Source organism: Phyllostomus hastatus, unplaced genomic scaffold (assembly GCF_019186645.2).
Source record: "Phyllostomus hastatus isolate PE091 unplaced genomic scaffold, TTU_PhHast_1.1 phas_contig_1, whole genome shotgun sequence".
NCBI lineage: Eukaryota > Metazoa > Chordata > Mammalia > Chiroptera > Phyllostomidae > Phyllostomus > Phyllostomus hastatus.
Window position 1 is genome coordinate 41,728,982 of NW_025333498.1, and position 26,688 is coordinate 41,755,669.

A 26,688-nucleotide genomic window follows, 5' to 3' on the forward strand; every position below is an offset into this window, starting at 1 on the left:
TTTCTTCGGTCGCTCATGTAACTATAGTCAGCTGTCTGACTAGGAGTGAAGTCATTGGAAGGCTCATCTGGGTTGGCTCACTCACGGTGTCTTGGCCCTGTACTTGGTATGCTCAGAGGGAATTCTTTCAAAACAACTGTCTTCTTTGGCACAAAAGGCATCTTGTAAGGAACCTGGCTATTTTGTGAAAGATCTTAATGTTTTAGGCATTTATTTTTTTCTTGGCAAATGGTGCCCCCTAAAAGCAAATGAGGTAGTTTTTTTTGTTACTGTAATCCAACTTCTCCCACTATGTAATGTTTTACATGAATGTACGTTCTTGGTGTCCAGTAAATCAGGCCCATGGACCTCTACCAGAGTGCTTTCAAAAACCTGACAAACAGAACTTACCCCATGTCATTTAGATTACAATCTGGGGATAAGAAACAGGCATCAGTATTCTAAAACAAAACAAAACAAAATAAAATAAAGCCTCTTCACAATATTCCAATGTTAGTCAAGATTGGAAATCATTGCCATAATCCAAAAACTATATGCAAACTAGAAACATAAGAATAAACACCTTTACCAGTTACCTGTATTCCTCAAAGGAAAAAGAAACAAAACAACAAAACCCAGAGCAGGGAAATGGCTTGGCCAAGGATACAGAGTCAACTATGACAGTAAGCTTAGTCAGAGAAGAAATAGGAACAGAAAAGTAACCATGGCTTCTTCAGAATGCTGATGGTATGAAAGAATGGAAGAGAGAAAGGAGAGAAAATACGAAGATGTTTCCAAGGTTTTGAATGGCATGATCATTGTGAAATCTCATCTGTGGCCTTGGACCCCATACTATTGTGAGATTGCTGGGTGAAGATGAGAAAGCCTTGCCTTTGGAAATTAGCATAATGCAGCTCAATGAAAAGAGGAGCTGCCCTCCCTTCTGAGTGGGAATATTAGTGCAGTTCCTAAATTCTCTGACCTCTGTTCTCTTTCCTTTGGTCCCTTTACTCATAAATTTCCTTTTTGTTTTTATTTTCTTTTTGTAACACTTTAAATATAAAAGTTTGGGAAATATTATAAAATTTGAAAAAAGCAAATTACCAATAAATCCATTTCACTGCATAATGCTTGCTACTTATAGCCAACTTTAACATAATAATTACTGGATAAAAGAATTTTGAAATCGTCTTGAGTAGCAAGAGGCATTCACTATACTTTTTCCCCTCATTCTTGGCTCACATAATTCCAGTATGTGGTGATAAAATTTATTTTTGATTCACATGATAATTGTTAAATAATTATTCACAATATTTAATTCATTTCCTATGACTTAATCATTGCCTTTAGGTTTATTTATCATTCTGGCTGAGAGTATAATTTTTCATCATTGTTTAAAAATTTTTATTAAAATATCCTTAGGTAATATCTTCTTCGATTGTCTTGTTTTTGATATTTGTTGAGATGTATCAGCCTGTAACTCTGGATTATTTTTTTTGCCATCCTTATAATGTTTTTCTTGAAAAAATAATTTATTTGATTATTGTTCCTGATTTTTGTTCTTGTTTAGGCTTTTATATTGTGTCTCATCTATCTGTATTACTCTTTTTAATTTTTTACACTTTTTGTCTGAGTCTTGGTTGAAGTCTTTATATTCCACTTCTATAAATCAGTGATCTAATGCATCTTATTTGTTGATTTTGAAACCTGTGTAGTTTCAATTAAACAATCATATTTTTTCTTGATTTCAGATTGTTCCTGTTTCATATTTCCTTTCTCCACATAAATTGGTAACATATTCTAACAAATCTTAATGAGATCATAAATCAGAAAACTTCCAATAGTGTAATATTGCTATTTTTAATTCTGCTGTGTGGTTTTTATATAGTTTTGTTTTGTTTTTACACTATATCTACTTCATTAAATCAATTCCTCTAAGTATTCAGGAATGTCTCCTTGTTTTGACATAATGCATCTTTTTATAGAACTGGTAGTATTTTTTCTCCTATAGTCAGAAAGTTTCTGTTTGTTCTGGCTGCTAGAGAAGGAAGAAACCCTACCATATTGGGTTTCTAAAATGTTCATTGAGACCACATCCTGTTTCTTTCCCTCACACAGATTGTGAAGGGATTTCTCTCAGCATTTTCTCCAGTCAGATCCTGGCCACATTGCTCCTTCGGGGAAACTGGTGGTGGGAGACATCAGAAATCTGACCCCGATTCCCTTTTGTGTAATGATGGTGAGAAAGATGGGCAGATGAGTATTGCTAAATAACACTGGTTGAGTGCTTACCATGGACTAGGCACCAGGCTGAGCACTTGCCCTGTTATTTAAACCATAACCCCTTTCTGTTTTGTATATGAGAAAACCAATATATAAGGATTTTTAATACATTTTCCTAAGACTACAGAACTATTGATAAAGGGCCTGGGCTGAACCAATGTTCCTACTCAATTCACCATTTTCCCTTGTTTATTAATTAATTAAAATCTTTTGAAGTTGAGAGCATGAGGCTATCATCCTTCTTCTTTTTGTTACCAATAAAATATTGCCTTCATTGTACATTCTGCTAGCCATTTCCATGGATCTTTCAGAAGAGGAAAGATAAAGGGCCAATTTTACAAAAAAGCAACTTTCCCCAAATATGCAAAAGAATGGCAAATTACCAGCTTATCAGACTTCTAAATCTGAGATCTCTGCCCATTTTTTAACAATATAGAAACTTGAATTCCAGACATTCTCAAAGGCATAACTTCCTAATTAAAAATCTTGATAGGAAAACATTTAAGAAATCCAACTTAAAGACTGACTATGTAAAATCTTTGTTTCAATGGCTTCAGAAACTTAGCTATGAAACATTATTCCACATGATTCACTGTCAGTAGGGGACACTAGTACCACTTTTTAAAAAAATTTGGGTATTTGCCTATTTAAGGCCATGTAACCAGACCAGTTTCAATCCACCCCAGGATGATTGAATTATTGTAAAATTTACAAAGCAGCCAATTATAAAATATTTGTTATTCAGCACACTGATATAAAGTTGCTTCATCAAAGTTTCTGGAAGAATTAATAAAGACTGTTAGCAAAGTGGGACATAACACAAAATAGATGAGACGATGGAAATGCAATATTACAGAAGGTAATAGGCAACTTGAAAGGGCCTTATTTGAAAAGAGATTTGAGTCAGAATACTTGTTTAATATGACCATCAACACCTACCTGAGTGCTTGGCCCACAGGAAATGCTTACTAAACACTTCCCCATGAAGTGATGAAGTAGCACTATAATCAGTGTCCAGAGAAAGATAATTAAAACAGAATGTTGCATTGATTATTCAATTACCAGCTGGGAAAGATGCAAGTAGAAGGTCACCAAAATCATATGTTGGCATTTAAACTCCCCATGACACATAGCATTGCTGCTTAAGTAAAACTTACATACCTTTTTCACATATATTAAAATAATGTCCTTCAAAAAATTAGATTTGAAAGGGCTTTGGAAACAGTCTATGGCCATACCACTCTGAATGTGCCCTATCTCGTCTGAAAGTGCTTTGGAAACAAAAGTGGTAAACAACTATAGTGGATTATTGTTATTCATAGATATATCCAAATTTGGGTATTTGAGTGTGAATATTTTTAGGTGTTTATTTTAAGCTCTGAAGTTTAACTTTTTTAAAATTAGCCTTGTAATTACAACATTTTACTAATATAGTGTTTCCACCCTTTGGTCCTACAAAAGCATGCATATCACATACAAGTCACATTTTGAGCAGTCAATGTATTGGAAACACTAATTATCCTGGAGCAGAAATCAGGGCTTTTTGATATCAGTCTAGTGGGGTTATTTCTTGTGAAATAAGAAGTATTTATTTTAAGAACATATTAGCCATTGTGCAGAGAAGGGGAATTTGCATGTGTGGGTGTTTGGGTATAGGTATGCGTGTATCTGTAAGACAATGTATTTTCAGTTAGCTATTTTTAAATATTTTTGTTTAGCCATAAAATGCCTTTAAATTCTTGTGCTAAATTCAATAATAGCCTCTCAAAAAACTCTCTTTATTTTTGGCCTTTTCTCTAAGACTTTGGTGAAAATAAAATTAGTGAATACTCCTTAATTGCAATTCTTTGAACATGTATTTCTTGTACAAAATAATTTTATAAATATATTAATTCCAAAATTAGGACATTCCTCTGTCTCATGGGACCAAACACATGTTATAATTGCCCCTTACCCAGTGCCATTTACCAGTGGAATGTCACTGATGCATGGGGTGGGGGGTCAATAAAAACATTTATTTTTATTTTACTATTTTTAATAACCTTAATGTTTAGTATTAGAGAAAGGGTATTAGAATGTGATGGCATGGTTTCAGTTCTCTGGCTGCCATCTAACAGGATGATCTTAGGGAAGTCATTCAAGTTCTCTAAATCTGAATTTCCTCTTCTCCGATCTGGGGATAACAATAATGCCTACCGCACACTTTCATTGTAAGGATCAAATTGAATCATGAAGAGAAGAAAACCAGAAAGAGTTACCAGTGTTCATAAAGGTCTAGCCTTACAAATTACTTTAAGAATTGTTAGAATTTTAACAAGCTATCCTACATTTGATATGACAAAGCGCATGAATGGAACTGAATGATACTGTGGGCTGGATGGCCTCTTGTTCATCTTTGCCTCTTCCAAAACCAAAAGTTGATCTCCATTCATCAATCTTCAGTTATTGAATGTCTTTCATATGCCAAGAAAAGTGGAGATGAAAGTAAACAGTGTTTTTCTTCTGGGTACAGATAGTCTAGCAAAATGGTGATGTGTAAAAAGTTAATGTAAATAAATGCTAAAATATTTTTGTATGCAACCTGTTAGACATTTTGGGCATGGTAGGATGGCATTTGACTTATGATTAGAGAATTTCCTTAAAAAATGAAAATGGTTGAATCACTCAGAATTAGATATATGTAGTAAAGACTGGTAGGAAGGGTTTTCTGGGAAGCAGGTATGGTAAGAACACAGATGTAGAAGTTCAGCCAAGTATACAGTGGAAATGAAGCTACAAGCAGTTCTTTATTATGTGAAAAGAGAGGAGAAACAGAGACTAGTCAAAAATAAGACTGGAAAGCAAGAAGGGTACTAAGTCATAAGGGCCCTTTTGAGTTTACATTATGTCCTGTGCAAATGAAAGCATAATCTACTGGGATTAGTGTTGGCTGGATCCCCAAGTTAACTGCTGTGAAATACATAAAAATTGAAGAGCGTGGCCAGAGAAAATAAAGGATGGTACTATCATGACTAAAAGTGTGGTCTCTGTGTTGTCACGTGGGTTCAAATCCTAACTCTAACACTTTCTGGTTAGGAAATTTGAGAGGCAATTTATTGAACCCTTAGGAGCATTAGTTTAATTATTAGAAAACTACATATAACAGTTAATATTATCTATCTCTGATTTGGCTCCATGAAGAGTAAATAAGCTAATATCTAAAAGTATTCCATAATAACAATCAGCAAATGCTATCATTATTGATACTGTCTCTATGCCAGAAGAGAGGGAGTTCACAGTTAGGAGGTGATCACAGTAGTTCAGTTAAGAGATAAAGGCCTGAATTAGTGAAAGGATGGGGGAAATGTTTGGTATGCAGAGTCTAGCAAACAGTAGGGTTTCAATGTGTCTTGAATAATATGTAATAGATATAGTATTAGGTATGTGGTAATCATAGAACTATAGTTATATATAATTAAAGTATTTCTTTTTTAATTAAAAAATAGCTACACAATTGTCCCAGAACTAAGCGAAACAAAAAACAGTGATCAACTTTGATTTTTGTTTTTTCCACTGAACTGACTGGTTATGTTGGCATTTGAAAGCTTTGGATCTGCTGTGTTTATTGCACTTAGCCTAAGATGTGAAGGGTGCAGATAATAGAGGTTGAAAAAGAATATTTAAACTTGTATACCTGAAACGAGTATAATTTCATTAACCAATGCAACCCCAATAAATTCAATTAAAAAGAATATACTTTATGTGGTGAATTTATGACACACACTTAATTAATAGGATTAGAGAAAACCTTGTGATGATTTGGCCAAATCTTTTCTTCTTAGTTCTGAATAACAAAGTAATTCACAGTAGGAAGCTGCTGTATGTAAGGGAAAAGTTCCCCAAACACACTAGCAGGGTATTTCCCTCCATAAATTTACTGTATTTCAGTTGTAGGGCAGATGATTAAATTTTTTAAAGCCATATTTATATAAGTAATTCCCATAGTCTGGGTTCTCTTTGCTCTCACTTTTTACATAAATCAATTTTTGAACAAATTGTCTATGTGCATTCCTCATATAGTGAAGCATTGCACTTTATTTTTTGAAAAAAAAAAAACATTGTAAGGATTTGCCATAGTAAGGACTAGTAAGTGATAAACAGATAGTCTGTCCTTTGAGTTACTTTATAATTGGATTGGAACAATGTCCTTCAAAGTGACAGAAACTTTGTCACTATGTTTAATAAACTTTGTCTTTGTTTCTATCATGTTAACAATATTAGATACTCAGCCAAGATTTGGCAAATGAATGACTGTGAAATAAAAGGGAGAGTGATGAACAATTTAAAAAAGGGGGAGAGTGATATTATAGAGGCAGAGGTACAGAAGATAAGAAAGAGTTCCAAGCAGGGAGGTTATAAAAAGTTTTACTAAAGAAATGGCATATTAACTAAGCTTTGATTGATGAGGAACTCAGCAGGGGAACTCTATGGAGAGAGAATATGCCAGAGTAGCACAAACAAAAACATCCAGGTGCAATTAAACATGTCATAATGTTCAGGTATTGGTAGTACAAAAGAGAGATGGAAGAAAGATACGGAAGAGGAACCTGGTGAGGTAGACAGAGACCAACTTGTGCTTGGTCTTTAAAAAAAAAAGGCTGAAACGTCTGTGCATTCTTCTGTTGTCAAAAAAAAAAAAGCTGTATTTTGAACAGTGGCAACAGCTCATATATTCCGTACTTTAAGATGACTTCCCTCAGAATAATATACTGATCCCATATAGAAACCAGGAGCAAAGCACACAGTTTTGCAATGGAAATTTCTCTATTATACAACAAACAAGAGCACACACTCACATACACACTCACAACACACACCTCCATTACTAGATAAACTGGTTCCTGAGTAAATCAACTGAATAGCACAGAACTTATAAATATGAAAACCTAAACCAGCATTGGTTAGATGACAGACTTTCTGTAACATAAAGGCAATACTTAACCTTTCAACTTTTGTTTCTCTTTTTACCAAGGCACAAAGGCTGTGGGTGATGTTGTTGCAAGAAAGATTCTCCTATGGGTGTGTATACACAATCTTTAATGATTTTTAAAATAATGTCATCATTATCATTTCTATTCCATAAACAATATTAGACATCAAGTAAATTAAAGGTGATTAGTATAGAGATAGCCTTGTATTATCTCCACATTTTTGTTTTAGTTTTTTTAAATATAAACAAATTCTTGTGGGGGAAGAGGGGAGGGTTGGGTGGGTGGGCTGGAATGGGAGTAAGTGGGAGAAAACTGTACTTGAACAATGATTAAAATAAAATTAAAAAAACAAATTCTTATATTAGTATCAGTAGTAAAACAAAATCTCTGTACTTCATAGCTGATTGGGAAACACCATTCAGTGCCCTTTGCCTGAGAAGCATCGCCTTAAAGCACTAAAACAGAAAAAATATATATTTTTAGGGGAATTCCAACTTCTCTTTTTATTTGATTACTGGAAAAAAAATCCTATGTTCTAAAAGCACTAGACTACACTTTAAGAGTGATCTCTCTAATCAGAATAGAACTGGGTATCCCAGGTCACAGTAATAGGTTTCATTTTCAGATTCCTGGTATAAACTCATGGATTCTTCTTCCTTCAAGTACAGTCATGTTGAACTGATGATATTTTTTGGTCTAAGTTGGTAGATATCAAAATCATCACAATAAAAATACCTAGAGTAAGCATGATATTACCAATAATTTTGTGTCAACATTTTTCTGGTTTTCTGAAAATAGAAAGAGTGATTTTTTTCCCCCAAGGGAGGAGAAGACAAAAAAAAGTGTATTGGAGCCAAAAGCCTTATTTGCTGTGAAAATTGCAAATGTTTGCCTGGAGCAAATATGTGAAAATTTGCAATTTGTTGTAGGTGTGGAATTTTGCTATTTTTCACAGTGGAAAAACTGTTCTGTGTAGTTTGCTTTTTTCCCCTAGATGTGTGATTCTTGGAGAAATTCTGAGATCAATGCATTTTGATGCCAAAGATGGCAAGGTGAACAATTACTCTCAATAATAACTAAAAATTCTGCTATGTAATTCAATGGAATGCCTTTTCTTTTTTTTTCAAAGTTGAATTGTAACACTTGTTAGAAGAAAGAACAGTCCTAATTGTGTATTAAACTTTCATCTAGCACAAACATTCTATATTGTACTATAATACTTTTATGCAAGAGTATATTGTTATCTAAAATTAAAGGGAAGTAGAGCAAGTGGATTAAAAATTATTTAGCCCTGGCTGGTGTAGTTCAGTGGATTGAGTGTGGGCTGCAATCCAAAGGGTTTCCAGTTCAATTCCCAATCAGGGTACATGCCTGGGTGGTGGGCCAGGTACCCAGTAGGGGTTGTACAAGAGGCAATCACACATTAATATTTCTCTCACCCTCTTTCTCCTTCCCTTCCCCTCACTCTAAAAATAAATAAATAAGATCTTTTTAAAAATGTCAAAAATAATTTTTAAAAATATTTAAACTTTGGTGGCATAAATAATACTGATGTCAATTTGCATATATGGAGTTAGATTCAGATATCATGTCAAATTGAATTAATTTATTCAACAAATATTTAACAATTCCAAAATTACATAATAGTAAAAACTTCTAGCTATGTATAATACACATTTCACTTAAAATTGAAAGCATATATTCTTGGAAAAAGGAAATAAAGGAATACTATATTTCTTTCTAATCCTTGCTATACCTCCTGATTTTTTCTAAGAAAAACTGCAAAATACTGCATTTGGATTTTTTCTTGCAGCCACTCCCTAGGTGATGCCTGCCCACATTAGCTTCATACCTCTCCTCCTTTACACATTAAATTTTCTGTCCCATTTCTTTTGCTATTGGGTTCACCTTCCTTTGAAATTCTAAAATTATAATATTTTTTCTGAAAGAAACAACTTAAGTAACTTATGTTTTAAAAGATTTTTCAGGACTGTTTTACCTCATAGGTAACATTCCTCATAGGTAAGACATTTGATGACAGAAAGAGTTTAGAAGAGAGAAATAAACACTTGGAAAATTTAATTATAAGACCCAGAGATAGAGCCAGAAAACCAAGGCTCAGTAGCAGCAATGCAAGATCTTACAGAAGATGAAGAAACAGTGGAAGATTCAATAACTGAAGGTAAATATGATGAAACAAAGGTGGAAGAAGCTGAACCCACAGATTTGGCAGAAGATAAAGAGGAAGAAGATGTATCTGGTGAGCTTGAGTCTTTGCCAAGAGTAGATACAATAATTGTTTTTTTGTGAATGGAGATTTTCTAGAAAATTATACTGTAAAATTTTTGGTAGGCTTTATAAACAAGAGTACAGAAGATTTTGTTGTTGAATTTCTAGATGCTTCAGTTTGTTATCCTCAGGACTACTAGTTTAATATCCAGAATTTCACAACTCTTCCTCTGAACACTAGAGTGCCACCTCAGACACAGGCAAATTTTGAGTACACCTTCATTCCCACAGAGCCCATGGGTGGACAACACTTTGGTCTAGACATTGATGTGAACTACAAAGATTTGAACAGCAATATAATTCAAGATGCTACCATCAATCAAACAGTTACAATTATTGAAACAAAGGATAGGCCCTGACTAGTGTGGCTCGGTTAGCTGGGCATGGTTCCTCAAAGTGAAAGATTGCCAGTTCAATTCCCAATCAGGACATGTGGCTGGATTGGAGGTTCAGCCTTTGGTCTGGGTATGTGCTACCAATCAATGTTTCTCTCCTTCTCTTTCTCTTCCCCTTCCCCTCTCTCTAAAAATAATAAAAAACATAAATAAAATCCTAAAACAAGAAAGAGAGAATGTGTTAAATCTAGAAAATATCTTTATGTATATGTTCTTTGCATCTCTTCAGCACTTGGTTGCTGTTGGCCCTCATCAACTCTTAGAATCTAGAAAGTTCTGGAGACCCACACAGAAAATAGAGATAAGTGCATCAAGTCAGGGTGATGTTGACATAAATTGGACTTCTCATGAAACCTTGAATCAAATCAATAAAGCCTCAACAAGAATATAGCTCAGGAAACAGGCACAGAAGAGATCAGTGGGGTCTGATGAGTAAATGTTCTTTGTGCAACAATTCTGTCTTCACCTGCCCTGTTTTTTGGCCTGATGGGAATTAGTGCACAGAGGAGCCAAATCACCATAGAAGGGACTGAGTAATCAGTCTGTAGTGATAATATTGTTGAAAGTACACTGCATTCATTTCCTGCAGTAACAAATTTATTTTTTAAACCATTAAAATCTATGTGTGTGCATGTGTAAATAAAAGAAATGTGGGGCATTATATTTCTCTGTGTTAATGGAATTCTTTAATATGCAGATAACAAGACTAAATGGTTTATTTTTTAGTTACCTGATTAATCTACTCAAAATCTATTTTAATTAACAATATACCATGTATATCAGATTCTGAAGGTCCAGCTTACCATTTCAATTAATGTATAGATAGATCACCTTTTACTTTTCAAGTTCAAAAATCACTAGAAACTGATAAACTTTGCAGACTATTTCTGCATCTCCCAACCTCCCCGGGAATGCTACATGAAGTTGGTTTTGGTCTGCTCAGGTTTTAGTAACTTTTAGTACCTTGAAAGCTTTTCTTAATATTCCATAACTTTAGCACAGGTAGCATTTTCTTAGAAATTTCTAAAATCTGGAATAGGTATTTATTTTTCCTTGGGACTAAAGAGAAAACTCACCATAAAAATGATTCTCAGGATATGTGCAAGGGAAAAAAATGCTGCAGAGGTAAACAAGGGGAATTATCTCTTTAGAGCTAGGTAACAGTTCCCAACCCTTTAAAATAGTAGTGTGATTAATTGACAATAACTGCAGTCAAAATGAATTTTAAAATATCATCTCGAAAACTAAACATCAGATATAAAGTAAGTTAATGTAAATGAAAACAATTTAAAATTATCATATACCAAATATAGTCTTCCCCTTAAAAAGAAGCACAATCAAAATTTCAAGGTTTATCGCTCTATTTTTCACTGTGGAGATGCTTTTTAAAGTTTAATTCTTTAGTAAATTCATTTCTAGATGACCGTTACAACAAAGCTTCTATTCGCCAATAAGCATGGAAGAATGACTCCTTTTTATGTCCAGACCAGATTCTACCCCTTTTTCTTATCTTCCCAATTAGCTTTATAGGCCTTGGCTATCACCAGCCTAACTACCTTGGAGCTCCTGGATGAAAGTTCCTTATCCTAGGCTGTCCTATTCATCAGGAATCTAGCGAAACTTAGGTTTGAATACTTTCCTATGAAACACCTCCCACTCAACTGATCTGTGGTCCCTAATGAACCATAAGCTGATGGACAATTATTCATTTGGCTGAGGCTCATGGAACCTTTAAAGGGTACTCGGGATCTCACAAGGCTGCTTATGTGACTTCCATTTAAGTTTAAATACAAGATTTTTTACACAAGCAATAAATATAACAAGACTTTAACTGAAATCACCATGAAAGAGCAACTTTGACTTAGAATCTAAGTTCCCTATGATTGGTGTGCAGACAAACCAAAAAAAAAAAAAATAATAAGGGCAACAGTTTTCTGCATTTAGAAAATCACACTGAGTTACATTAAGTAGAAACTTTGCCATTTTAAAACATCACCATGGTGTGTACTATAACTAACAAGGGACTATGTATTTTAAGACTACAATCACAATGATTTTATTGCAAGAGACTCATATTATACTTTATTTAAAATCCAAATATGCAGAAATAAAAGGTGACAATAAAAATTTCCTCCTTAAAACATAACAAGAATATAATAGCTTGATAAATTTTGTGATTTAAAAAATGCCATTGAGGCTTACTAATTGAGGCATGCTTTTTCTCAAGCACCTCTTGAATAACTGCACAATTCACTATCATGTAACTAAATAATCAGAAATCTTCCTAAGACAGGCAAATGTATGTTTAGTAATTAAAGACATGACTTGAAAAATGTATTGCCTAGGGTTCCTTTTAGTGTGACCTGATTCAGCATCGCTCTTTTGAGTATGAAGCACAAAGATGAACACAGAGTAAAATAAGAGGCAGTATCTCTTAAAAATTAAGTGGAGTCCCTCCAAAGCATCCCCTCCCATCCCAGGCAGGCCATTAACATTGTCTCTGCACTCAGCTACGTACTAAAGTTTGACACAGGTGCTTGGTCTCATAAGCTGAGAACCAGGAATATTTTATTTTATGACTGTTTTCTTTTCTGCAGTTTGGAGGATGAGAGCACTACAATTTTTTCAGGCCATGTGGCCAGGTTACTATTGTAAATTTAGTCTCATTGCCTGTGAATTTACTTACTACAATAACGTTTCTTTTTAATTGAAAAATATAAAGCTTATTTCACTGAGCTATCCCTCCTGCCCACATGCCAAGACAATTGAATGCCAACAGTAAGTAACTACATGTGTCACAAAGAACATTGGTGTTATAGAGAATGAAGAAGAACAAAAGGAAGAAGAAAGTGAGACAGTGAAAAGGGCCTATAGTTTGTTTTCTAATTCTTATTCAAATATTTATGTATTATTATTTATTTATGCTGTAGAGTTTAATCTGTGGAATAAAATTAACCTTTGCAGAGAAGTATGGAATAACATAGATATTCTGCTTTGGGATGATTCACAGTGAAACAATGTAACTAGTGAAGGGAAGATTTCAGGGGTGGCAAAGAGATCTTGGCTTTCTCTAAAATCTCAGTGACTACCCTTTCTGCCCACCCCATGTTTGAATTACTAACACATAGAATGGGCTGATTCACTGAACAATTATAACATATACAATTGTAATACATTTTACCAACACATTGAACTTACTGAATTTTTTAAAACTTCAATTTACTTCCACTAGGAGATTATGCTATTTTTCTCAGATGCTAAATATTGGTTCTAAGTTTAGAATTTCAGTTTAGAACTGGGAAATATACTACTGGAATTATCTCAATATTCCATATCTCAAAACTTCTTGATAACAATTGATATGATCAAAGAATAATACTAATGTTAATGATCATTAAAATATGTGTTTTTTTTGTAGCAACTTATGTGAGATTTACTCAGGTATTTTTTGTCACTATTTCTTAGTGAATAGAAAAACTTTGAGTCCTATAAGAGCTGTACGGTTTTATAAGTGTCAGCACTATGCATAGTCATCATCAGTCTTCAGAACACCCCAAATCTTCAAAAGTGATCCAATGTGGTAATAACTTGATTATCTGATGTTATATGTCTGATAATATTTAATAGAACCATAAGAAACTGCCACTTTTGAGAATAAAAATGGTTAACATAGGCAATTTCATGTAAAGCAACTTACTTCTGGATGATATAGTTTTCTTTTAAGGAAGAGCTGGATAATGAGCAAAATGGAATTTGGCTAATAATTTTTGGGTTTTTTTTTGGTTGGTGTAGTAACTTATGTAATGGTTATCCAGGGATTGTCAGTTTTGTCAAAGATGATTCTTTCATTGTCTTTTAACTCATATATAAATCTTATAGAAACAACTCATAAAAATGTAAAACAAAAAAACACAAAAATTATTTTGGGGGATCTTCTTATAACAACAAATTTGTGATATCACTAAGTTTGGGAACAATTTTAAATTTTTTCAGACATTAGAGAAGCATAAATAAATTAATTTTAATTTTAAAATATGTATTACAGCCCTGGTGGTGTAGCTCAGTGGACTGAGCATGGGCTGTGAACCAAAGTGTCACAGGTTCGATTCCCAGTCAGGCTACATGCCTGGGTTGCAGGCCATGACCCCCAGCAACCACACATTGATGTTTCTCTCTCTCTCTTTCCCCTTCCCTTCCCTCTCTAAAAATAAATAAATATAATTTTTTAAAAAATATGTATTACAGTGATTTAGATCCTTTCATTTTATGTGAAAACACATTGTTTTCCTTTGATAGCACTTTGATACTATCTCACAGTATTATATGAAGGAGATGTTGCACTTGGAAACTGAAAAACATTTAATATGCAAGTAGAAAAAATATCTTAAAATACAGCAATGAATGTGAATCTTCAGAAGCAGGCAATTTAATGTTGTGTGAATGGTTTGAGGTTTCAGGGTTGATTCAAGTCAACGTGCCCAGAAAATCAGCCAATCAAAACAAAGATGAATCTAAGTTTCTATATGACATTATATCCATTTGACAAATAAATTGGCCACTTAATTAAAATATGCAATCTCTATTTTTATATTCAAATATTATTTTGAATTATTCACCTTTGAGACATGTTTACTATTAAAAAGAATTTGCTTTAAGACATTTTTTTGTTTCTTTTTTAATTTTTTATTTTTATTTTAAATGTTGTTCAAGTACAGTTATCTGCCTTTTACACCCATCCCAACCCAACCTCCGAGCCCTCCCGGCCTCCTTCCCATTTCCATGCCTCTCTTGTTATTGTCCATGTGTCCTTTACACTTGTTCCTGCAAACCGTCCACCCTTTTCCCCTGAAATTCCCTCCCCTCTCCCCTCTGATCACTATCAGCCTGTTCTCAATTTCAGTGTCTTTAGTTATATTTTGCTTGTTTGTTTGTTTTGTTGATTAGGTTCCTGTTAAAGTTGAGCAGCACAATTTATAATAGCCAAATGCAGAAAGCAACCTAGGTGCCCATCAGTAAATGAATGGATCAAAAATCTATGGTACATCTACACAATGGAATTCTATGCAGCAGAAAGAAAGAAGGCGCTCCTACCCTTTTCAACAGCATGGATGGAACTGGAGAGCATTATGCTAAGTGAAGTAAGCCAGGCAGTGAAAGACAAATACCATATGATTTCATCTTTAACAAGACATTCTTTTTTTTATGACTGCTCCCCAAATTCTTGATATAGTACAATACACTGGGGCTCATTGTTTATTAACTCATGTTCTGAGGTTAGTATATCTAAATATCAAGTAATCAAGAGTGTGGATGAAACTTTGAGCATGGTCTGGTGTGCTGACTTAACCTTATTTTAAGTAGTACTAACTACCAATGGGAAATGCTAAACAAGCTAAACTGATCCAGAACTCATCAGGAAGAGGTGAGAGAAGCACCTGCAGCTCAAGTGTCCCTTTACTTTTATTCTGAGGAAGAAGACCCAGGGAAGAATTACAAATATGGAAAGGGCAAAAGATAAATTCCAGGAAGCTCCTATTACTAGCTTTGCTCCCTTCCCTTTGTTATTAGCCTGTCTGCCCCCAGTGGAAACAATTGGCAGCTTAACACTTCCGTGTGCCACCAAGAATGAAGTTGTCTCAAGAGTGAAGATGAAATGTCAAGTATATAAGTGTGCAAATTGCTCTTTGCATCCATTGTATCTTTTAATAACATTAAAAACAACAATGGTTTGAGGAATGTTAGTATCCCCAGCATCAAAGACAGATGTTGAAGCCCAGGGAGATGATTTATGCCATTTAAGGTCTTAACAGAGGTTTTGTGGAGAGGCTAGGTAGGATTGCAGCTTAAATCCTGTGACTCCCAGTGTATTTTTTCCCCTGTGTTACCATAATGTCTTTTTCATGGGTCCATTTACACTGAGAAATTAAAATGTTGAAAAAGTTTTAAGTAATAATTACTAAAATTACCTGGGAACTTTAAAAAAATAATAAAAATGTCTGAATTCCAGTGTTAGATATTTAAGAAAGCCTAGTTGGTGAAGTGTCTGGCTTTGTTTATTTCAACTTGTTTTTAAGTTTTCTCTAAATAATGCTGCTTTTTAGCCACACTCAGAAATGTCTATAAAGTGTTGAGACATCTTTAAAAATATGCAAGAATATTTACATTTTTTAAATATGAAAATAAAATTGTTTTTAGTTGTCGCAGGGATGCCCAATAACATATTTATTGAACAGAAAACAAAAATGGTATCAGACCTTTACTGATGGAAAGCAAGTCTAGTGGGGCTGAAGGAATATTTTTAAGCAAAGTATTTTTATTTATAATTTTTGCATTATATAGATGTTTTGAGCAGATATTTTGAAGGGGGGCAGCTTTCTGGAACCTCTGAAATTATAAAGAGACATACTTACTCCTCACTCTTCTCTCTAAAAAATATATTTTTGCTTTTACTGGACTGGATCAAATGTCTGGACTGTGATCAAATCTTAAATTTGAAAAAATAAGTCAGGAAGTATCATCTCTGGAAGAACACAGCCTACAAGAAAAACAAAGCTGTTTCAAATGTTAGCTTCATCTCCTCTGTTAGCTGCATGAACTAGGGAAAATATTTAGCCTTTCTGGATCTTAGTTTTAGCCACTAACTGTAGATATGTACATGTATTTCATGGAGTTATCCCAAGAATAAAGCAAGCTGTTTTACAGTGCTTGGCCTAGAAAGGGTACAAAACTGTAACTAGCATTCATTTCAAAGGGATGTCATCTTTGAGCAGCAACCTTTTAAACCAAAGCACCTTCTATTTGTCAATGTTTCCCATCTTACGTTATAGTTTTCTCAAATGATGCTGTAAAAATAAGACTCTGTGAACAAATCATTTGGCAAATCCTGAAGAAATGGTCATTTAAGAGACTAATAACAATAGATAAAATTCTTGAGAAGTTTTTCATTTAAAAAGACTTTAACTTTATCATTTAACTATCATCTTAACTCATCATTTCTGTAAGCATATGTAACTATGGATTCCTTATGCTCATGGGACACCTATTAATATTCTGTAAGTAACATGCTTTGAGAAGATTCTCCTTTTATTACTAGTGTATTAACAATACATACAATTATGCTTTTAGACAAATTGAAATAGGGTAACATGAAACTTCAGGGTGTGATATTAAATTACCTGGAGCCAGTATTTATACCCACATTGTGATGAAATGGCGGGAACAAAATCTCTTTATAATAGAGATCACATGTGCAAGTAAGGGAAAGCCACTTCTTTCCTGATTCCATGTAGGTATGAATGTGTGTGTGTGCATGAGCATGTGTTCATGTGTGCACATGAGCTTGTCTGTTTATGTGTAGAAATAGGAATGTCTTTATGTAAGTACTATATGAAGTTGTGAATGATAGATGCAATGTAATTCACTGTTCAATAAAAGGTATTATAATTATTGCTATGCTGTTTTAATCTTTATTCCATATGATAAATATAGATGTACTAAATCTTTAAAAGCTTACTAATTTAAACAACAAATCTGAGTGCAAATTTAAAATGATAGATGGTTACTCAACTTAATGTGGTGATCACTTTTTAAAGTATATTAATGTTGTCTATGCTGCATTCTTAATACTAATGTAATAGTATATGTTAGCAATATTTTTTAAAATAAAGTATTTTAAGTTCTACTTTTTTAAATTCAATTTTCCCACATTCTCTTGCTCCTCAGACTTTACCTCCACCAACTGGTGTTTTTATTTCAGACAACCAGTTTATTTAGCAAAAAACAAAGAATAAAAATTATGTTGTACACAAAGCAATATTTAGGTTCTTTCAACATTCGAGGCAAAACAAGAGGTTTGATCTCCTCCAAGACTAACTTAGGGTCATTGCTTGTTTGTTTTTCTTTACATGGGCACTCCAGCCTTCCTTAACATCCAATTTGCTTTCAATCAGTTGGTATTTAAACTACAGGAGGAGTCTAGCCAAAATAAGCCATCCTTTTGCCAGGTTCAAAGTCTCCTTTCCTCCTACTCTCTCTGGGTTTCCTCTTATAACTTTACCCTTCACTTAGTTCCATGGAACTTGCCTGGGCCCTTTGAGGGACATTTAACTTTCAAGAGTTATAACTCTTTCTAAAACAATGTGACAGAATCACTGTTCCTAAAGAAGGCAATTGCTGGCAGAAAAAAAGAAAAATGAACATGAGAAAGAACAAGCCTTATCTTACTCTGTCCTTGTTCATAACGATTCTGAAAGCCTGGGTTGTTAGGAAAGGAAAAATCCCTTGCCCATTTCCATTTCTATTAAAATAAATAAATAAACAAATAAACAAACAAATAATGTATGTACTTTTTAAAGTACGTATCTGCATATAAAATAGAGAAGGTGAAAAAAAGGGTTTCAATCATGAGATGCACACATAGGACAGCTTGATTGCTCTACATGTGAAATCAACATCAAGAGATGTCGGAAGCATGATTTTTTGGTACCTGGGCAGCTAGTGATTGTTGATCCTGGCACCCACAGGAAAAAAAAAAGAGAGAGAGAGAGAGAGAAAGAGAGAGAGAAAGAGAGAAGGTCAAGTTCACAGTAAAACAAAAGAAGAAAATAAAAGAAAAAAACATTTGGCATGGTAGTCACTGCCTAAAGCTGTAGAAAGCGTATCTACCATGATAGATAGTGTTTCTATCACAGAAAGGCAGTGCTTTCTGCTCTGCCTTTCATTAAAGTTTCTAAGCAACATGTCCTGATTTACCCACATTCCAACTCCTCTCTAAAAGTCAAGTCCCGCACTGTTTCTTTTCTGAACACAAACTTTAACAAAAATTAATTGTATACACACAATTTATTAAATAATGTTGAAGACCTTTCACTTAAATTTACACACATAACTGAAAATACATTGGTATTCCTTACTGATTTCTCCCCTCTGGGATCTCTTTCATTTGCCTCTAACCCAACTCACCCATGGCAATCATGAACTGCAGCCTTTAGGAGTGAGAAATTTTCCCTGAAGATGCATCCAAATATGATTTTTTTCTCATATCAAGAGCCCTTTAAAATTCTTTTTTTAAAATAACACTTTAAAAAAATAACATCTGTTTAAATCCTTTTATCATGATTTAAACACATTTTCAGTTATCACATTTTTTTCTTTTTTTTTCCTTTTTTTAAAAAAGTTCTTTTTATACCTGTTACCATGGACACAATGTTGCTTGCCTCAGAGTCTAGTTAAAATGGCTATTTGCTGAGGCAAAGAATTAGAGAATAATCACATGTTTGGGGGAGTGGTTTCAAAACCTGAGGTTACTATTATTTAGGGCCTCTTGATAGAAATGCTTCTCTTCCATAAAAATCCTCTTTTCATTTTACAAGGAGTTTTTGTTGTTGTTGTTGTTGTTGACAAATAAATCTCTAAAAAGATCCAACATATACTGTTTAAAAGCTATAGGCCAAATTTTAATTTTATTCACCTCCACATCTCTGGTCTTTGGTCAGGTTTCCATGATTATAAAAGCAACAATCTGGTATCTGTAAATATGAGTATGTGTGTCACGCTGAGGGTGGGGGTAGGGTAGTGGAAATAAATCCTCCTCTTGCTAACTTACTGAATATACAACATTTGGTCCAAAATAGAATGAAAAAAAAAGAAAGAAAAAATATATAAAGAAATTTCTTAAGTTTTAATCCATCTTCCAATAAAACCACCTCCATCTGTTTTTTTTAATTTATTGAGGTGACATTGGTTTCCATCTGTTTTTACATAGTTTATTCTCTCATTTTGAACCATATGTCTTTGTTGTAGTTGTTTTAAAGAAAAAAATAAAATAATTTTAAATGGTCAAAATTTAAATTAAATGGTCAATTAAATTAAATTTAATTGTGATAATGGTTTTAACACATCATCCAGTAGCATTTTAAAACTAAGTAAGTCAAGCACAGTGCACATTACTTCTGTAACCATACTTCTCAGAGCACGTCACTGACAATGTTGACTACCAAAGTACTTAGAATGGATGATAATAATGCAGAAAGTTACCATGGCTTTCCAGAAAAGATATAGATTCAGCATTTAAAATGTTCAGGGCTGGAGAGTCTTTACTATTTTCATTTATTTCCCACAGCCCACTCACTTTTGCAACTTTTATCTTGTACCATCTTAGTGTTGTCCTAGTATATTATTATAGAAAGTTGAAAAGTATTCAGAAGATTATTTAATAGGAGCTTCCATCTCTGGAAATCTATCATAATAAGATGTGCTGATTATTCTATATTGTTTTGTTATTAAATAAAGTGCCCAGAAATATGAGATTCTATTGAACAGCAATGTAGTAACAAGCAGTGGCAAATCAGTGTAGGGCTGGTTAGAGGCTGACCAGACAGTGTGACAGGAAGTCAGAATTCAAGAGCAATCACTGGTGCTAATAAATTTTACGGTACTTTGCTGGACTGTTATTTACCCTCTCTAAACCAAAAAAGGGGGCCCATATTCTCTAAGTTTTCTTTCATTTCCAATATTTTGTGATGGTTTGATATTTTACCAATACCTAAATTCTACCTCTCAAATTGCTGAGGATTTAGACTGGTGATTAGGCATCATATTTCTTTGAACCATAATCTTACTCATAGATTTAGGAAATTAGTTATTGAGACTCCAGAAGGGAGTTTTCTGGTTGACAAAACAAAATCTCCATGAATTTTAAGAGTAACTATAATATTTCACACAATTTGTTTGATTATGTGAGGTGGTTTGGGGTTTTAACTGCAAATCTCTGAATGTCCAATTCATTAGTCATTAAGGTAACCTAGAATATGTTAAGACTTTTTTGGAACTGAGACCTAGCTGTTGGGGATCGCTCTGTGTGGTTTCAGAGACTGTAGCAAGCTCTGAAGGGGTTAGTAAGTCTCTCCCTGGAAAACCAGGTAATGCAGGTAGCAAGCAGGACCCAACTCTAATGCCGAGGGTGCCCGTGGGAATCAGGCCTGAAACATACATTTTATACTTTGAAGCTTGTTCTGCCTAGCATAGCCCTGTTGATATAAACCGGATGTTGAAGTATCTCATGAAACACATCTTAAAGACCATCTGGCATCAGCATGTCTCACAGACCCTGACCTATGACATATCTCTGTGTTCCTTCAATTGTTATCTATAGATGATACCTCTTTTTGTATGACTATAGTCCTTTGACATTGATTGATAAGCTATGCCTGTATGCTGTGTATACCAGCACATACCATTCCCAATAAAAGCCATTTGGGAGAAGGGTTTGGGACGTTCTCCACTAGAGGGAATTGCTACCCTCTTTCCCATGGGAACAACAAAATTATTTCCAGTACAGTTTATTTCTGATCTGCAATGGCCAGGAGAGCTCCACGGGATGAAGATCCTCCCACACGTGGACTTGAAAAAAAAAGTACACACAAACACTTAAAATAGCCTATGATTGCCAGTTATATTCTATAAAAATTTAGTTGGAAGATATTTGGTTAACTTTTTAAAAAATATTTTATTTATTTATTTTTAGAGAGAAAGGAAGGAAGGTAGAAAGAGAGGGAGAGAAACATCAGTGTGAGAAACATTGAACTGTTGCCTCTCTTATGTGCGGGCCTGCAACCCACACATATCCTCTGACTGGGAATCAAAGTGGTGGACTTTAACATTGCAGGATGACATCCAACCAAGTGAGCCACACTGGTCAGAGCAATATTTGTTTAACTTTAAGTGAAGACATTCATATTCTGCACCAAACCTAGTGGCTCTTCACTAAAACAAAGTACCTGTTTTGTGTTGTTTAATTTTCAATCACGTTGTTTTATTTTATTTTTTATTTTTATTTTTTCACATTTTTATTGTTGTTCAAGTACAATTTTGTCCATCACTCCCCCCACCCCCCAGAACTACCCCCCAGCCCAGCCATCCCCACTTCCTACCCTTGATCCTACCTCCTTTTGGCTTTCTCCATGTGTCCTTTATATATGTTCCTGACATCTCTTCTCCCCCTTTTTTTAATATTTATTTATTTATATTTATTTTTAGAGAGGGAAGGGAAGGAGAAAGAGAGAGAGAGAGAAACATCAATGTGCGGTTGCTGGGGGCCATGGCCTGCAACCCAGACATGTGCCCTGGCTGGGAATCGAACCTGTGATACTTTGGTTCGCAGCCCGTGCTCAATCCACTGAGCTACGCCAGCCAGGGTCTTTCCCCTTTTTATGTTCAGTATTATTTTGTATTAGTTTCAGGCATACAGCATAGTGGTTAGACAATCATATACTTTAGAAACTGGTCACCACAATATTCTCAGTACTCATTTGCCACCATACATAGTCACTACAATATTATTGACCATATTCCCTATGCTGTACTTTACATCCCTGTCACTATTTTGTAACTACCAATCCATACACCACAACCCCCTTTTCACCCAGTCCCCCAACCCTGATTCTCCTCCGTCAACCATCAGTCTAAAACAGCATGCTTATATTTTTAGACAGATCCTTAATGCTGCTGACTACAAAAAACTTGCTAATTTATTATGTTTTCCTAAAGCAGTCAAAATCATAGTTTTTGCGTTGAGCCTGTAGAAGGAAAAGGAAAACCAAATAAAATTTTATTTGCCTCTCTCATTTAATCCCTAAATTATTTCTCCTTTGACCATTCTGCTAACAATTTCATCAAACAATATGCCAATGTCTGAATGAATAATTGCTGGTCTTTCCCACCACATACTTTAAAACCCACAGAAGCAGGAAAGATTTTTGTAAGGATGCCAAATGATGCTGGTTTGCTTGATCAAGAAACCAAAAATAGGCAACTATTTCCAGAAAATCAAGTTTGACCTTAATTCTGGCACTGTGAGAATCAAAGTTAAAATATGAACAAAAATTCAATTCATTTGTATCTAAATCTTTCATGTTGTACAAAGACATTAAGAATAAGAAACAGTAGCACACAGCCTATGTTGTCTTGGTTATGTTGAATATATGTGATGTTCTTCCTTTTGAAATGTTTAAATTAAGATCAATTCAAATTTTTGAAAGTTAAAATAATTCTAAAGCAAAGGTGCTATAATTCAGATACAGATATGCTCACTCTAAATAGTATATATTCTTTGAAGGAATATTTAGTAAGATCTTTCTGTGTGCTGGGTACTCTTCTTGGTGGTTTAAACACAATGAGAAACAAAAGAGACAAGGGTTATTCTCTCATCGATTGAGTTTGTATTCTTCTGAGAGACACAGACGATAAAGAAATGAGTAATTTCAAAAACAACACTTGTAAAAAAAGTTAAAAATAAGTTGGGCAAAGATCTATTTCTTTAGATTGGAAGTTTGAGACAGTGATAGGTGATAATTAAGCTAATGATGGAATAACAAAGGGAAATGAAACACGTGAAAATGTGAGTGGGAGACATCACAGAAAAGGGCTTTGAAGAACATAGTCAGGAGTTTGGACTTCACTATGTAAGGTGGGAAGCTACTGGAGGGTTCTAGGCAAAGGAGTGGCATATGTGATCAGATTTATATAAAGTAATTCCTACTCCTTAGTCAAATCTCAGTCCCAAATAACACTTTCTTTAGGGAGCCTTCCTTGGTTAACTAGGATACTCTGTTAGATTCTGAAGTTAGAAATTTTGTCTGCTCTTGTCTACCTTGTATATCGCAATTCTTAGCACAATGTTCTCAAAAAGAACTTGTTGAGTGTGTGCATGAATACATGATCTATAAATTAATAAGTGAATGGAACTTTAAATAGAGTAAGTGGAGAATTTAGAATTCTAGAAATTAAATATATTGAACACTTCATAGACTTTTAAAAAGACAAAGAAATTTAGATAAACCCATTACTTCTTCCTTAGTCCACCTGACTTGTCATGAGGAAGGATAATCTCACAGTGAACATTTACTCAGCCCTCATCTGTCTGGAACCAAAGCTACAAATACAGATGACATTCATATTCTGATGTTTTCTTTCATTTCTTGTTTTATGATAAAATTTATTAGGTGGTTATTTTCATAGAAACTTAGTGTGTCCATATATGTCTGGAGTGAGAATACTCTTTATTTTTATTGCAGATGTTCTGATATTTGGTGATAGTAAATCTAGGGGAAATGGAACAACATATTACACTTGCTTTTGCTTTTTTCATGATCGGTAAGTCTATATCTTGGGGGAGTAAGTCTGCTCATTTAATGGACAAGGAATTTGTTCTCAGTTTCACTCTTATAAGTAGAATAATAATAATAAAAAGCACTTTAACCAAACTAACATACAGAAGCAAATGGGCATAGATTAATAGGAAATATTGCAAGAAGCAGAATGCAAACCTGAAACATAAAAGGGGAAATAAAGTGTGGTTTGGAGTGAAACAGATGTTACAACATACAGAGTATTGTAGACAAGTTAAAAGATTTGGTTTGTATTCTAAAAACAGTGGAATATTGGACAAGAAGGAAATAGAAGAAATAATAACATTGTCAAGTTTCATTTGGAAAACAAAACTCTGTATTCCTTATGAGAATGGTGCAGGTACAATGCTAGGTGGTTATCCAGTAGTGTAGGAAAAAGATGGTGGAAAAGAGGCAATAATGAAATATTTAAGAGGTAAGAACTACTGGCTTTACTAATATGTTGGGTGGGAATGAAATTAGTGATAAGAAGGATTGCTAGATTTTTCCTGAATCAAATTGGATAGTGGTGCTATAATAGGGAATAAAAACTATACTATTATGACTTACCATAAAATAGAATTAGAATAAAATATACTCACGTATATTTTACTGATAGTTTCTTTATAAGCATATTGCAGATGCCAGAAATTCCAGGTCCTACTTGTACTTAGAAATGGCCTTGACCATGACTTTGGTTGACACATATTGACCAACTGAGAAAATTTGGCTGGCACTGACCAGTTTTAGGATGCTGACATTAAAGATCCAAATCAGGACCAGCAAGGAATCTGCCTGCACATCCACAGCCTCTCTTTCTGCTCTCTTTGTTCTGCTTTCCCTCTTTATAATGAGGGAAACGCTCCCCCCACCATTACACTAAGACATTGAGATGCCCTTTGAGATGAGACTGCCATCTTCTCCAGTTGTTGTGGATTCCTGAATAAATCCTTTTCCTTCTAAACCAGAATTTGTCTCATGAGTTTGGCTTTTGTTGTGCCAGACAGCTGAACCTTGTTTTTGGTTACAGTACACACTCACTCTGATAATGATGCTGGGAGAAAAACAAGGTAAATGAGGAGGGTCGTGATTTGCTTTTTACATGATAAAATTGAGTTCTGAAAGGAACTCAACTGGAAAATCAAGCAGATAATTAGGTATAAATGTCTGTAACTTAGAAGAAAGTTCTTGAGATATACATTTGAAAGATATTGGCTTATGGATAATAGTTGAAATATGTTGTACTAAATGTATTTCCCAGAAAGAAAGATAAAGTGAGAAGGTGCTCTGGTACTGAGTCTTGAGAGACCCCAGAAAGAATGAGATAAGCCTGAAAAGGAGACTAAAGAAAGAGTAGTATCATAAAGCTAAGGAGAGAGAGAATGATCTAGTTTTGGTATAGTTTGCAAATTTTGCTATTTATCTATTCAATAAATATGTATATGAAGCATGGTATTATTACATAATATTAGTATAGGTGCTAGAAATTCAAAGAAAAATGAAATGATCTATGACAACTCTGCTTTGTTAAAAATACAAGCATTTCTCTGGAGAATCTAGTTTAAAAACAAAGTTGACATCAAATACAAATACTCATTATATATACTATTCTCAGATACATTTTACTTCACAAGATTTCTCTAGTTTTTTACAAGAATACATTATTTGACCAGTAAAGAGAAGACAGTATGTAGTTTAGGAAAACATATTACATTGACCTTTTTGGTATTCTATATTTTGATTGGTTGGGTTGGAATATCACATCATGTCTATCTAACTAAGGGCAAGACTGTAAACACTATGAACTTCACTAGTCATCCAATCAAATTATAGAGTGTTGTAAAGGTCAAAGCAATACAATATGCTACTATAATTTACATAATATGTGCAGAATTACAAGTCCAATATATTTTATCCTTCAGACAAGGATTGAACAAAAGCATACAAAGGCATAATGTGAATATATTCTCCTGACAATAGAGCCAGAAAAAGTTTCTTGAGATTTCCAAGATTGCTACTGAAGTCTTTGAAAAGTTATTGGATTTCTTGGAACTCACTTTTTATCTTTTGAAGAAAGAGATATATTTATAATTATAGATTTCAATAATATTAAGTGGTAGGATTTTTAAGTATACAGCAGTGAATGTAAAGGTATTCTTACCTTCAAAACACAATCTTGTGGGGCATAAGACAAGTTAATAAGCAACTAGTTAGATTAATTCAGGCAGTGACATAAGGAGCATCTCAGTATAGACCTGCCCTCAGTCTGTCAATGTTCTTCTTTGTCTCTACCATTATATAAAGATCTATATTTATATACAAGATAAAGAGTATCAGTACAATTTCAATAAATCTTATGGTCATGGGCCCTTAATCTAGGTCATAGAAATAGTTCAAGGTTCAACAATGAGATAATGGGAAGTTCCACACAGTGATGTTACCAAAGACATGATTTACATCAAGAAATTCTAAAATCAGTCCATAAAAGTCATGTAACATTACAGGGAAAATGTAGCTGCTACTACTTCATTCCTCTTTCATTAACATTTCCTAGGCAGGGCCCTGGTTGGTATGGCTCAGTGGGTTGAGTATCAGCCAGCAAACGGA

General features: G+C 34.1%; 1 non-coding gene and 1 pseudogene across 1 annotated transcript; both read left to right on the forward strand.

The window, feature by feature from the left end:
• The window catches only part of LOC123825441, a 115,551-nt pseudogene extending 97,103 nt beyond the window's left edge, over nucleotides 1-18,448 (forward strand).
• Nucleotides 18,303-18,436, forward strand: LOC123814459. Its single transcript, XR_006784916.1, has one exon. It is a non-coding gene; the product is annotated as a U11 spliceosomal RNA (small nuclear RNA).
• Nucleotides 18,449-26,688: the final 8,240 nt, after the last annotated feature.